The 15855-nt window shown below is 36.0% G+C and overlaps 1 long non-coding RNA gene across 8 annotated transcripts in view; it reads right to left on the bottom strand.

The window, feature by feature from the left end:
* Window positions 1–15855, bottom strand: part of LOC117178013 — an 88569-nt gene that overhangs the window by 23293 nt on the left and 49421 nt on the right. For 4 of the 8 annotated variants that reach the window (XR_004467782.1, XR_004467785.1, XR_004467783.1 and 1 more), the window contains one exon: window positions 3104–3260. The exons of the other annotated variants lie outside the window; for them this stretch is intronic. This is a non-coding gene — a long non-coding RNA (uncharacterized LOC117178013). The remainder of the gene's footprint in view (window positions 1–3103; window positions 3261–15855) is intronic. 8 annotated transcript variants of the gene reach the window in all.

Below are 15855 nucleotides of genomic sequence, written 5' to 3'. Positions count from 1 at the left end.
GGGTGCACGAGGCTTTTGCTGGATCGTCGTATTGATTCCTTTACAGACTGTAACCACCTACCTCACGGTTGTGAGACGTGGTTATGGCTGAAATTTTACCGCCATTTCGCTGGAAGCGGGTGCAATTTTTCAGATTAGCACCCGCTCCTAGCAAAATCCTCCGGTTGTCCTTATGAGAAATTTTTAATTATATATGTGTGTGTGTATTATGTATATGTGTATATCAGTATCTACTCGCCATTTCTTATAATCGAGTCGACAAGCTATATGTAAAAGATTTTCCATAAAGTGAATCCTAGCATGTAGTGTTAACAATCCATAATCATATGACTTGATATCTATAACTTTGCCTTTGACTCAATCTAAGTTATTCATCTCTTTAGGTGTAGCTTGACAAATGTAGCAAGTCATAGATGATAAAGTTCCAGAAAGAGCCTGGCAAACTTTTTGGTCGAGCATCGTCAATATCATGTCAATTTTTATCACAAAAGTACCGGAATCGTTCTTGATTATTGTGGGCTTCATTTTATCGATTTTTTTTGAAGTGATGATATTACTGAATTGGTTTTTTCTGGGGATTCATTGCGAATTCTTATAGTATTGGCCTGCAATATGATGTTGACGATGGATTAGGATTTTGCCATACTACAGAATTTACCATCACAACCGTATTTCACAATTAAATTCAAGTTATGAGGTTTCCTTATCTCCGTAAATGGAAAAGAAATATAACGATTTTTAAAAATCCGAGATATCGTATGATCTAATAAAGATTTTTAACCGATTGTAAAAACGTTTTCCGTTACCTTAATCGAATCTGGATAACATTCTTCTTTAACTTTCGCCAAATTGTCGTATGCTGGGTAAATGTCAGCATTTCTCTTTTTTGCCTGCATATGGATCATGTGATACTGACATGTAAATAAATCAGCTTCCTCTATTAATACCAAAGCTTGTTCTGATGTGTAAGGAATCGGGAAATCATTCATATTTTCATTTTCATCGGAAGGTAAAATTGAATTAATGAATTCTGATACTTTCTTCCTATCACATAGATTTAGCCAGCGTAAAAAGCCTCTTTTATTTCAAGATCAGTATATTTTTCACTTATATCCATTAATTTCCTTCGGTTTGTTGAAGTAGAACATTCTGCAAAGTCACCTAAGTTAGGCCTTCCGCATTTTGCATTACTTTCAGGTAGAAATTCCACGATAAAATATGTGTTCAACCAACCTGTAAACTTGTTCTTGAAACAAGCTTTACTAAATGCTGAACTCTGCCATTTCCTTTTAAAATGAGGCATAAAATCATGATTCAATTTGTTTTTAACCTTTTCCAGTTGTGTATCGCTTAAATTAAATTCTCTTTTTAAATACCCGCCAAACCTCCCACCCATCCATTGGAATTAGAAATAAAAAAATCGGATAGGGTCTTTTTGAGAACTTTTAATGCATCAATTTTGTCTTAATGGAACACCATTTATTGGACAAATATTAAACCCAAAAATTTTTTTAACAATTATCTAAGATTATTTAGTACTTACATCTATTATTAACACAAAATCCCAGAATTAGAAAACGAAATAAATAAATAAAGATTTAAGTTGTTATATTTGACTAAATATTACAAAAGATACATTTTTCAGGAATATCAGTAGCCATTCTAGCGTTTAAAGAAAATTAAAATTTGTTAAAACCTTAAAATTGAATATATTATCACGAAAAGTATTTATAACAATGGTTATTTTTAACTTTTCTAATATTTTTTTGACTAGCAGTCATTCATCCAAAAGCTTAAAACATTTCCAGTGCAAAAAAAAAATTTCTATACGAAAGGACCAACATTTTGAACTTGTTTCTCTAATTTCTTTATAAATATTTAAATTGTTATATTTTATTAAATATTATTAATCATTTCTTATTTTAAGAAATACCTGAAGTTGTTCTGGCGATTGAAGGAAATTATAATTTGAAAAAATCTGAAATTTTAATATTTTGCCATAAGAATGGTTTATAACAATGGTTATTGTAAAATTTTAAATTATTCTTGTAATTATATAACATGTCTACATTAATATGAAGCACTTTTAGTGAACAGAAATTTTTTTTACCGATAATAAGACTATTTGCCAATTTGTTCATAAAATTTGTTTATAACAAATAAAGGGACTAATGAGCAAATTATTTGTATTCTATGAGTCCCTAAACATCCATTTAATATACTATAAAGTTTACCTAATCTGTTGTTAAAGCGTAAAAAATAGTTATGTAAAAAATTTCAGTATTTCCATACTTTAAGTGAAAAAATTATTAATAAACAAGTAGAAGATACAAAAGTGCAGAGCGTCAAGCTCTTCAGAACCTAATGAACTTTAATTAAAACAAAAAAATTAAAAATCGGACCTAAATTGAAGGCTCTGGACATTTTCGAACAAAAAAGTCCATTTCCTCCCACTGTGCGGCATTGCCAAAGCGTGAAGTAAAGACGTGGCCAAGAAAGTCACAAGAGTCGTATTTCTGTATCTGTTCCCCTCAGTAGAGAATTAAACATAAAGAAATGCATCGACCAAATAGAACATGAAAAGCTTTAGAGTCACGCATTGTCCTAAGATAGCAAAGCATTCGGTCAGCGAGGGTGCTAAGTTCAACCCATTGAGTAAGCTACGGTATGACTTGAACTTCTTAGTCTTTTATAACTGCACTTCAATATCGCGATCCGGCTTTTGAAGAACCATAAGTTTTTAGACATAATTCAGAACGTTTATCTGACAGTAAAATTAGGTAAGGAGGGTTTTTTCTGTCTTTTCGCACTGTGAAAAGATAGTCTTGTTAGGTTTGTTCACATTATTAGTTGGAAATAAATACTTTCATATGAAGTAAATCACAGTAATGTTGACAGGAAAAAGCATGTAAACAAACAAAAGGAGTAGACTTTGGTACAGGATAAAGCGACTCAGACCGGGTAAAGAACAATAAAAACTGTTCCCACACCCCCACGAGGTACTCAGTAACCTAAAACATATTTAAATTTAGAGTTTAGATTATCCTCCAGATGACGAGGAGTGAGAACAAGCAGAACTTCTGTACACTCACTGCTCAATCACCTGAAACATTGTAGATTAGCAATTGTAGAATAAACATTTGCAATGCTTATAATAATTGCAGGTGCGGTGCATAATATTGTTGTGACATCAGGGAATGTTTCAGTGGCCGGTAAAACAGCTTAAGTATCTAAAGCTGCTTCCCAAAACATCGGTAAATCTGAAACATAATATATAATGTCATAAAATGTCCTAAGAAAAGGAATTAAAATTTTTTAATACTTTTAATTAATTAGGAGAGTTTAAAAAGGATAAGCCCAAAATCCCAAAAAACTCTGACAGGAAGGGGAAAAATTCAAGGACTGGAAAACTCACGCCAGAGTACACCTATTGCGAAATTATTAAGGAGAAATAATTATCAACCTCCAGCTCCCACAAAAAGCGAATACAAACTAATTGCGAAAAGGTCCAAAATATTATATTACACGCAAGGGCTTTCAACATCCTGCCCGTGTGGCTTATACTATTTTTCTTTATAGCCGGTCGAAAGTACGTTTAATAATTACATTTTTAATTATTATAAACAATACAACAACGTTCCAGCAGACACATAAAAACACTGATAAATTCCAAGCAAGCAGCTTTGAGGTTATATGAAAAAATGTTATGAATCAAAAGTTTCAAGTTAAAAAAATCACGCTGTATGTAATACTCCTATATTGCTAACCACGTCTTATGTATTGCATGCGCAGTGGCGCAAGGTGCTTGTGTTGAGAGCGATGGTTATACGTAAAAACAAGAGTGACAGCTGTTAGCGACTCTACTGGCTGGCGGGCAAGCATCGGTGAGCACGATAAAATGTTTTGCTCTCGCTGTTACAGAGGGCGTGCGTATAATCTTGCCAATGCACAAATCTTAGACTTTTTCCCTTAAACTGGATGCTGAAGATAGGTACTTTCGACCGAGGTATAAAAAAAATTATTGATAATCTAACCTGTCTAACCTGTCTATACCCTAATTCCTGGAATCTCCCTTTCTCTTTCTCCTGGATTTCCATCTGTTGAGTTTGCCATTTTATTAGTTTTAACCCTTCCTGGCCTTATATTAATTAATTAATATTTTACACAACTTTTTCTTTAAATTTCTGCATGGTCTAGCTTTGAGCCTCATAGTTTCTTATTTTTATGAATGAAAAGAATAATGCCTCCTAACTTTTTATATTTCGTGTAATTTTGCTTCCATTTTTTTACTAACCTATTTATTTTTCTAGGATTTTTATTTCAACATATTATACTACAACTGCCTTTTCTTTACTTCCAGATAGCAACTGGTGCACGCACGTTTCGCGCACGTCGATGCACGCACAAAATGCTTGCAAGAATGCACCTGTCCTGCCAGCACTTTACGAACGCGCACATAGTGCGTGCACATTGCGTCGCCAATAGCAGGCATTCGTACAGGCACCCGGAGATGAAAATATATGACGCGCACGTTGGCGCACTATGAATGCACTTTGCAATCTGCTGAAGTAAGTAATATAAATCAACAATTATTAGCTAATATGGACAAGAATTTTGAATTTAAAATTTAAAAAATTGCAAAGATTCATGTTTGATAAAATAATTGTCTGTAAAATCCAAAGATATAAAAAAAATAAAAGTTTAATTTTATATTATGTTTCTTACCTATAGCTTTATTTTTTATTAATTAGTTGAAAAGGTTAATAAGCCTCATTTCTGTCACTGGTGCTGCGACGCCTGCCGGCGCACTCTCGTAGTTAGCGCAAGACGCATATTCGCTCGCGTCGTGTACCGTGTGTGCTTCAGTCGTTGTTGTCATTGTGGTATTGTGTGTATTGATTGTGTTATTATTTGTGTTACTTTGTGTATTTTTATCTCTAATTGCTTTAATACAGAGAAAAGTGATAAAGGAAGACTGACATATATCTATATTCAACGACACTAAAAAACGTGAAGGTATGGTGTTCTGGCTTAGTGGCCATGTCGCTTTCTTTTTCTGTACTCTACTCTAATTCTATATTTTTAAAGTACATTTACCAGAGTCACGTCAATAATTGTGAGCGGTTTATTATTTGGCGGTTTTGTGTAATTTTATCCATATTTAATTCTCAATGTTTCAATTTTACATTTGTAAATAAATATTGAAAATTAAATTTTGCTGGTACTTTCCTTTATCATAAACAAAACAATTTTAAGAACCTACTTATGCGCGCACTAAGTGCTTGCACCATGCGCGCATGTGCGTGCAGGCACGGTGGGGCGGGTATATGCCCCTCCATGGATGACACATCTGGATACTGATCGATCATTTTTAAAATCAACCTTTTTTATTTTGACCCCTTACTCGAAAAATTCGACATGTAGTTCAGCAAGGCTTGTTTTTTCAAGGTCAATATTTTTATTATTAAAGGTGGCAGATTTTGCGAACACGTGTTGTATACCAACTGATTTAACAAAAATATATATTTCTACACGTAGTATAATACACTACTTTCAAAATATAGTAAAAAATTTAATTGATGATCTATATACCAACAAACATATCAATTTTCGAACATATATTCAACCTATGAACGTTCTCTTGTGGCATGTATGCAAGTCTATTTAATAATTTTACATATTTATTATTTCTTTACTTAACTTTTATGCTTGAGTTAGAGACATTTAGGAGTTACGGAAGTATTTTTTTACGGTTTTTTTAGAACCAAGTTGTAAATATATTCATGAACGTAGTTGTTACGCAACCACGGGCTAGAGTAAAGTATGTGGCACGACAGACAGTCGTTGGAAAGGCGTACACGCCAAAAAATAACAAAGACTCGGCCGCGCGATAAACTCAAGTCGGGCAAGCAATGTCGGAAGAGTCCCGGCAGCCAAGTCAAGATCCGTGGTACTTACCTGAAAAGAATAATTTTAAACAAATCAGTTGAATTTTCAAGCAAAAAAATGTTGTTTTCATTTTTAACCAAATAGTAAGAATTAACCATAAGAGAGGGGAACTTGAACTGTAAATATAATAGTGGTCTTTTGAAAAAGAAGTCAATCTAAACCAAAAAGGCGACTTTTCTATCAAAAGTTGGAATTTTCAATAAAACAAGGACCAAATTCCTATCATGTGAAAATCTAAATTTCCCAATATTGTAGGACACTAGCGCCATTAAGGCCCCATGTACTAGAATGCAAATTACTGTACACTGTTAAATCAGTCCGTGGCAAACCGACACATCGAAATCACTAACAATGGCTCGGAAGAACGTGCATTTTATTTACTTTGTTTTATCGCGAAACGTGACAAGTAACGTTGACTTTGTCGCATGCATCGATTTTCGGACATGATTATGTTTTCCACGCGTCCTAACCTCCTGAACCTAGAAGACTCCAGTTTTCCCAATAAATGTCTTTCGAAAACGGGCGAAGTGCACGAGTAAATGTGAGCAGTAAACGTAAATTTACCAGATTACCATATTTCTTACCAACTTGGTCATATTTACGGTAAATATTGTGAATCCTGATTTAGAACAAAAATAAGAAGAATTCCATATTTATGTAAGGTCTTAAAACATTTAATTACGGGGGAGAATGTATTTTACAATGAAAATTGCATGAAATATTTTATTACGAAAAAAATAAATAACAATCGTTGATTCGTGATCAAACACTACCTCTTTTACGTTCATTTTATACTTTCACTATCCGACTCTCTAACCTTTGCTAAGGAAGCTTTTGTCATTTACGATTTCCAATTGGCGGGTGGAATTCATCCGCCAGCCGAGAGCTAGTCACAGGGAAATTTCAGATTTCTCTTAGAAGTCTTAGAAATCTTTCGCTAAGTGTGGAACATTCAAACCACGAATCATTCATATGTCACATTCGTGATGCACACGTTGTCTCGGTAAAGCTAACTAACAGCCGACTCAAGCCGAAGGCCTCAAAAATCAGCCGAATCTGATTTCTTCTGGCGAGTGCCTATATCCAGAGATTTTTTAAATCTCTGCGCTCCCGGCAATCTCATAGAAAGCTTGGAACTATCTATACGAATTCGATTGAGACTGCCGCATATATGGTTTTCAGATTTCTGAGTGAGTAGCCCCTCGCCGTCAGCCGACAGCACCGTAACGTTCGCTCAAACACAATACTTTCATTTTTTCCCAACATATTTGAATTACAATTGATAAATAACAATGTAATGTTGCAATTTTACTACTGCAAATTACATGTCTTTTAAATGTTACTTTTCCAAATGTAAGCAACTTTTCTTTTTCTCTCGAAAGCCCGTCGGAGGGTGCGAGTTCTGAAGGGGGGCTTATAGGTTAATATGCCAATTTAATTGTCTTTATATATATTATACCTTGTATTTTACCCAATTATTTTTTTTAGAGATGTCTATGACTTTAAAAGCTAATTTGAACTCGTAGTTGAGCCCAAAAAATTTCCACAAGGGCGCCAGATAGTTTTCCTAGTCAAACTAACAAAACGCTTAATACGAATGAGACATGAACTCTTACTATTAAACTGCTCCGACCGCTCCGATAGTGGGGAATTAAGGATTGACGTACGAAAGAGTGGTTAGATTTAACACAATTAATACAACTAGTTTTTCATTTCAGATTTTATCTATAAGGACTTCAAACAGTAGATCAACGAGTGGGCTTTTACCCCATTCAAAAGATTACAACGCGTGGTCGAAGTGACCCCTGGACAGAATAGGTAGTTTCGAACATTTTTTCAGTATTAATCTACCGACTTCGCGGCACGGAGGTCCCCGCGACCCAATTAATTATGAAACATGGTAAAACAAAAACAGGAAACGCGATTCATTTCTATTAACCTTCCTTCTTTAATTTTATTACTATCATGTAGGTGTTAAGCCTGCGAGGCAGTGCACTCATTCGGAATTCAGAACTGGTCGTGCGAATAGCGCACTGGTCGTGCGCTATTCGCTGCTGTCTTGGTCCATGACTTCGTATTACGCATGGTGTAGTATCTGACAGCGCGATTGTTATGAGTGGTGGTCCTCCCGTCTTAAATTAATCCAAATTAAGCCAAAATACTTGATATCGAATATGGAATTCCCGAAGTTGGCATTTGGAATAAAGTAAATTTTGATTCGCTGCTATAAACTCATTTCCCCAGCAAGGTTTTGAAAGCTAAGTATTCATATTTTTAATGATTTCGTGCGGGGGTCGTCCTGCAAAAAGAAGCGTTTCGCAAACTACGGTCGACATGAACGTCAATCGAAGTCCCGAATTCGGAAAGTTATTATTCGTTTTGAGGAAACTGGTTCAGTGGACGGTCGTAGAGAATATGAACATGTTCGTACTCGCGAGGCGATAGCCGCTGTGAGTGAAAGCGTCCATGAAGAACCATGCACATCCACCAGGCGCCGTTCTCAGGAATTGCGCATTTCCCGAACCAGTCAATTGAAGCCGCTTGACCATAAACAATCTCGTGTCTTCGCTGACTGGATGATCGGAAAAGATAAGTAGTTTTTATCCAAAAAAGTCCAAATCAAGTTATTGGCGACTAAGTTTGGCAATCGCATAATTTTTAGGAATTCCGACGTGAAACGGCTCAACGTAGTGCTTTTACAAAAGCTTTGAATGCTTTTAACGATTCCCGCATGAATTTGTGGATGAGGATCAAGTTATTACTTTGTTTCAATTGCTAGAAGAAAAAATGAATGAATTAGTGTAACTTCTAATGGTTTGATTGTTTTTTTGCTTGATTCAAAGGCTACAAATGAAGTTATTCCACAAGAATATGATGAAGCAGACGAATATAAAAATAAATTTTTCGCGGAAAAAGTAAGAATGAATAATTTGACGACTCCAGATAGATTAAATGATTGCATACTTAGTATCTATGCGAAATTCCTTAAAACTGTGAAAGCGTGGCTAGGATCCAATTTACACCCTCTGGGCCTTCTAGGTACGCGATTTTTCGGCCCTTCTAGTGTTAAAATACCAGAAATCGAATTGTTTAAGTTTAGTTCTCATATTTATGAATGATTGGATTTTTGGAGCACGTTCAAAAGGTACACAAGAATACAAATATTAAAAATGAAGATAAATTCAAGTGTTTAAATCAATCTATGTTTCCTGGATCTGGTCCGGCACAATTAGTGAGTAGTTATCCCCCAATTGGAGATAATTATGATAAAGTGACCCCATTACGGGACGATTTTAGGTTCCACCCCCCTAACTGACATTCAACAACGAAGATTAGAAATGTAGCTAACGCGTCGTTTACGAGCTCCAACCCACGAGCTGCCATCGCGAACGAGAGTTGTTACGAATTCGACGACATAGGTCATATGAAAAACGAGTGTTCTAAAAAGGGACTTGAGCTGAGGAAGTGATACGAATGTCAGCAGTTTACTTCCCATATTACGGCGGACAATGGCCTAAAAAGTAAACGATTTGTAAATACACCATACGACCGTAAAAAGAATAACAAAAATCATAACCCTGATCAGTCCCGCACGGGAACAGCAATTCCCCTAAGATTCACGTTGCGAACTGCCAAGGATCAACCAATAAAGGTATGTGCAATGTTACAAAAAAATTTCAACGTGCTGTCTAAATAGTTGCATAAACGATAATAGAAAGTCGTTCCCATCTACTAGTAGTCCAGAAGGCTCAGAAACTGTAATGATTGTATTGACGAACAAGTGACCCAAAACGATAAGCATGTTAGTTTTATTGAGCAGACTTGACAGAAGGCAAAGCGGTAGTTAGTGTTTTGTCCAATACAGACGGTTCACAGAAAAGGTATTGTCTATCCATCTTGATAATAAGGGTGGGGATATTTGTAATCCTAAAACTAACAAATCGCTAGCGACGGGAACTTACGACAGTCCCCGATAGTTAATGAAGTTTCTAAAGAAAAAGAACTAAATAACGACAATATTTTCTCAGACTTCGACACTCTAATAACGCATCGAAAAATAACGAACCTAAATGAATTACCCACAATCAACGCGACTAATAATGGCAACTATTAAATTAATTTAGACAACGAAAGTATGAAGACTAACAAAGCCATGCTTTGGCATGCCCGCATGGATCACGCATCGTTAACATACTTGCGCAAATTAGAATATTTATAGAGGATAATGAGGATCTTCAATCCGCAACGTTTAACCCCCTCCCCTATTTATAAATATGAACTTCTACAGCCACAAATTTCAGATGTTGTTTCCTTATAATATACTATCGAAAAATACCCCTAACTATAATGTTGCAGTTTTTATGCTGCAAATTACTTGTTTGTCTTTTGTTACGTTTAATTGTGCTGTACCAACATGTCTCTGGGTAGTCGTGGGCGCAATAATTTGTTATTGCACAGCGTGGGTGAAGCGCGGATGCGACTCCCGCCATCGAAATTTCCCCTACTAATAATACTCAACATAGCGGTACCAGCGCAGCCCAATTGGTGAACGTAGCCAAAAAGAAAAAGAAGAAGAACGGATGTGGAAAAGCGCGAATGGAAGTTCTCGCTCCGTGGCAGAGAGCGCGCAAATACGTTTCGTTACTCTCAGCACGGAGTAATAATCAGGAGACCCGTACATACGTTCTGACTGCAGTAATTGTACACATACTGCCAGGCTTAGACGTGTCAAGCTAATGCTTATATCGAAGGGGGCATGCACACTGTGCTTTGCTATCTACTTTTCTCACGCGAGAAGTGTGCGTGTGAGTGCCAGTGCTTTTTGACCACAACAACGGCAGAAATTGAGGCTATATGCATTTTTGTCAAAAGTTTTTGCAAAGTCAAGTAAACTTAACCGTTAGAAATTTAAAAAAAAATCTAACTGAAAAAAATGGCGCGTTTTGATCCAAAGTTTCAAACATCCTATTGGAACAAACGTACATCAGGAATATATTTACGCCTAGCATGATAAGTGAATATACAGCGTGTCTAAAAAGTCCCGGGACGGTTGCATATTTCCTCAGGTAAACTATTTTTCAAAAAAGTGAAGGTCATTCCTGAAGTAAATGTCAACGAGGAATTCAATGGTGACCTTGATTTTGACCTTGAAGTTGACCTTCATGGCCTTTTAAAGGTCAACTTTGTTGTTTTAAATGAAAACCCTCTTTTTTACATCGGCAATCGATAGAGCTGAAAATTCTATGTTCAGGTACGTACCCAAGTCGTAGGTCAATTTTAACGATCAAGGTCAGTTAGAGGTTATTTGAAATTAACAAAGTTATCCAAGAGGTCAGTGTAATTCCTGAAGTAAATTTGTGAAATCATAAGGAAATTTTTCATTAAAAGTTCCAGGTGTTCTGGTGAGAGTTCTGTTCCTCCCAGAAGAGTTATACAGTCCTATGCCGTTTTTCGATACCTAAGTCCATACCTAAGGCGATACCATAAGTCCTATACCGTTTTTTCATACGAATATTACGAATCGAAACTAAATTTAGGTATTACGAGTACATACTTAATATCTTTCGCTAAAAGATTATTATGGCGCAAGCTAAGCTTTCAAAACGAGAGAGGGTATCTGTATTAATGATGCGTGGGTGGGGAGATCGAGTTCAATCTTATGATCAAGTTCGTTTGCTTTTTAATCGCACTTTTCGTAATGGAGAAGGGTTAAATCCTGTCTTAAAATCAACAGTTGAAAGAACTGTAAGGCGCTTTATGAATCATGGATCTATCAAGGACCTTCAGAGAACTGGTCGGCCAAAATCTGCTTAGTTTACGTCGAAATAGCGATGAGCGTGACGTTGCTCCTGACAAAATATGAAATATTTTAAAACGCATTAATTTGCATCCCTACAAAGTTTATCTGGTACAAGAGCTCAATGAAGACGATCCTGATCGTCGGATTGAATTTTGTGAAATTATGATGGGCAGAATTCATAGAGATCCTCTTTTCTTGTACAATACAGTATTTTCAGATGAATCTACTTTCACTTTAAAAGGTGAAGTTAACAGGCAAAATTGTAGATATTGGTCCGACACAAATCCTAATTGGATGTTGGAGAGTCACACATAATATCCACAAAAGATTAATGTTGGGGCCGGTATCTTGAATGATTCATTGATAGGCCCTTTCTTCATCGATGGCAATCTCAATGCCCGTGCATATGAAGAGCTTCTCAGAAACCAAATTGTACCAAGAATAAGGGAGATTACAGGCGATAATTTTCAAAATATTTGATTTCAGCAGGACAGAGCAGCGGCTCATTACAGTAGGGAGGTTCGAGCATATTTGGATACTCAGTTCCCTCAAAGATGGATTGGAAGAAGGGGTGAAATCGAGTGGACTGCTAGATCTCCTGATCTGACGCCTCTCGACTATTTTCTTTGGGGTTATTTAAAGAGAAAAGTATACTCAACGCAACCGCAAAGCTTAGACGAATTGCAGAATCGGATTCTGCAACAGGCTACAACTCATTTTTACAATCGCATAGATTTTGTCAAGAAGCTCAAGGTTTTCAGTTCGAACATCTTCACTGAAGCGTGAGACGCAAAGGGCCTCACGCTAATCAAGCACCCCGAAAAGTGAGAAATTTACTTCAGGAATTACACTGACCTCTTGGAAAACTTTGTTAATTTAAAATAACCTCTAACTGACCTTGAACGTTACAATTGACCTATGACTGGGGTACGTACCTGAACCTGGAATTTTCCGATCTATCGATTGCAGATGTAAAGAGGGGGGGTTTCCATTAAAAAAAACAGTTGACCTTCAAAAAGCCATGAAGGTCAACTTCAAGGTCAAAATTAAGGTCACCATTGAATTTCTCGTTGAAATTTACTACAAGAATGACTTTCACTTTTTTGAAAAACATTTTACCTGAGGAAATATCCAACCGTCCCGGGACTTTTTAAACACCCTGTATATTGTTTTCTGAAAATGTAACTTTTTTGTTTAAAATTTATCTTGTTTCCTTGAAAATCCATACATTTTCTTTAAAAATCAATTTTTTATTAGATTAATAATATTCTTAGTGAAAAGAGCATTATTGTGATCGATGGCGAAATCGATTGACAATATTTACGGGAACATAACCTCAGTTTTTAGTTGTCATTTAACGTGGCTTCAAACGTCTAAGTCTGGCATTAAATGTACAGTCACTGCGTCAAAACTCGAGCCACTCTGTAAAGCATGATCGGTCTCCTTATTATTACTCCGTGACTCACAGGCAGGCTGTCGAACCCGTAAATATTTACGGTTATCCATCACTGTTGACGACCGGTTGAGACCGGAGGATTATTGTCAGAGCCGAAAATTGTATGGTCTGGAAGACCTAGAATAAAATTTACTGGTGTTTATAGAGGTAAAATGGTCAGTTTTACTAGGTGTTTTGTGAAACATTGGTAACGATTGAGATTAATCCCTGACGGACTGACGCGAAATTTGAGTATAATTATAGTTGATTTTTAGTCATCCGGTCAAAATGTATAACTTAACTAGTACTTAATTTCAAATATCCGAAGTGTAAAATTTCAACAGTATCTCTTTTCTTCTCGGGATCCTGTAATATGTTTTGTTGGAGATTTCTCATAATCATTTATTCGTTTGTACCTTGTCTCAGTTGAATTTAATCGAAATGACGTATTATTTGTGAATATTTAATTACATATATTTTATTTGATCTTGGAAGTCAAAACCAAGACATACATGTCATTTTAGGCGGAAAAAATCCCTAACAAAATTTCATGTTAAGAGTTTCAAGTTATCATCCACGCCACACTACCGATTTTGGAGCCAAGCCGGTCCGTAGGTACCCAGAGTGAGTACGAAAGTCACAATTGTGGAAAAAGTACTAAGGAGGAGCGCGCCTAGGGGTCGGTAAATTAGGAGAAAAATAGGGCATTTTTTCAATTTTATTCGTCCCCGATATCAGTGTCGTGTCGTATGTGGTGCAAAAAAAAAGTATCTGTAAGAAAATACGCTCAGAAGCCGCTTTGGAGCAGGTAAGCTTGTTAGCGTCTATACAGCGCGGCAAGAAAATTTTGAAAAGAATGAAATAGAAAGTGAATTTTTGAATTACTTTTGTATTAGTTTTATTTATTGTATTCATAGTATAAAATGGCTGCAAGAGGTGCTCAACATGTAATAAAGGGGTTGGAAGAAGAAGATTATGCAGAAAGTGACATAACTTCTGAAGAGGAGGATGCCGCTGTGGTAGAACAGGAATCCAGCGGCACGAAAACTAGTGTGGGAAATGACTCCATTGCCGACTCAGATTTTGAGCCCGATTCTGAGATTGAGCAGGCAATAGAGCCCGGAACTTCGAAAAGACCTCCAAGTACCTTTTTTAGGACTGGTAAGTTTGCAACTTCACTTCCGTCTAACAAATTTGTGTACAAAGTGCCAGCGAGAGGAATATGAATACACCTGTTTTTTGTGAGATACATAAGTTCTTATAATTTTTATAATCTACGAGATAAAATTTTTTTACACAAAGCAATAAGAAAACTATCAAATCTCTGCGTAACATAAGCCCAAAGTGAAGTGATTTTATTCATTTTGTAAGAAACTAATGTTCCAACTTCAGTCTTTTTCAAAATCAAGAGAAAAAATTAAAGAGTTCTCTTCGTACGTTCAACAAATTCTATGAAGATTTGTGTTTAGAATAAGCTTATGGACATCTAAAATTTTTTATTATTTCATAAGTTATTGCATATTTTCGCAAAAGACGAATAATGCACTATGTTTGCATTATTTTCCTACAGAATGAACCAAGTTTTTTCATCTTGGGCTTATTTTACGTATAATTTTGATAGCTCTCGTATTATTTTGTGGACAAAATTTTATCCCGTAGATTATAAAAATTATAAGAACTTACGCGTATCCCAAAAAAACAGGCGTATTCATATTTTTTGCCAGTACTGTATGAATTACACATTTCTAATGTATGCAAAATCAAACAGGACGCTCTCGAGGTAGACCTAACACCAGATCGGCAGCTCCAAGAGGAAGGCCAATATCATTATCCCTTTCACGTAGTGAATATAAATGGCGTTCGGTCGCGCCAACAAGATTCAGCGATCGACTCAGAGGTACGAGAATGTTCATAACACATTCTAACGGAGATGCGAGAAATACAAGAAATCCTTTGGAAGTCTGGTCACTGCTTATTCCAGACTAAATCATCTAAATGTAACCCGGAGCATCTTTGGTCCCAAAAATCGGGGATGATACAGTTTCGTGGAGCAATGTTCCTCAAAAGATACAACTTTCTTATCTCCTGTCTTCGATTTGATGATACAAATACGTGAAACGAAAGACAGGCCGCTGATAGATTTGTCCCAATCAGTGAAATATGGGATGAATTTATCAACAATTGCGGGAAATATTATTTACCATCGGAATTTTGTACAATAAAGAGCAATTATTAGGTTTTCTTAGCCGATGCAATTTTAAAATTTATATAAAAAACAAGCCGGATAAATATGAACTAAAAATAGTATCAATAAATGACGCGGAAACTTCGTACATGTTTAACGCTATACCCTATACAGGAATTGTACAAAATCATACTCTTGAAAGCATTCCCAAAAATTATGATAGAAAATTGTTGGAGTCCATTCACGGGAATATTACGACGGATAACTGTTTCACTTCCGTACCGATCGCTGAAAAAATGTGAAAAAATAGGCACAATTAGAAAAAAATAAGCGCGAAATACCGGAAGCATTTAAAACTTCGCACGCAGCGGGAACCAGTTTATTTGCCTATTGATGTGTCGTTGACTCGAGGAGTGAACAAACCAGAGAATATTGGAATTCTCGCATTACGATGAATCAACTGACACAAACTGAATATTTAAGGTA

Source organism: Belonocnema kinseyi, chromosome 8 (assembly GCF_010883055.1).
Source record: "Belonocnema kinseyi isolate 2016_QV_RU_SX_M_011 chromosome 8, B_treatae_v1, whole genome shotgun sequence".
In the NCBI taxonomy this organism is placed as follows: Eukaryota; Metazoa; Arthropoda; class Insecta; order Hymenoptera; family Cynipidae; genus Belonocnema; species Belonocnema kinseyi.
The sequence above is the reverse complement of the archived record's forward strand: the minus strand, read 5'-3'. Positions and strand labels throughout refer to the sequence as shown.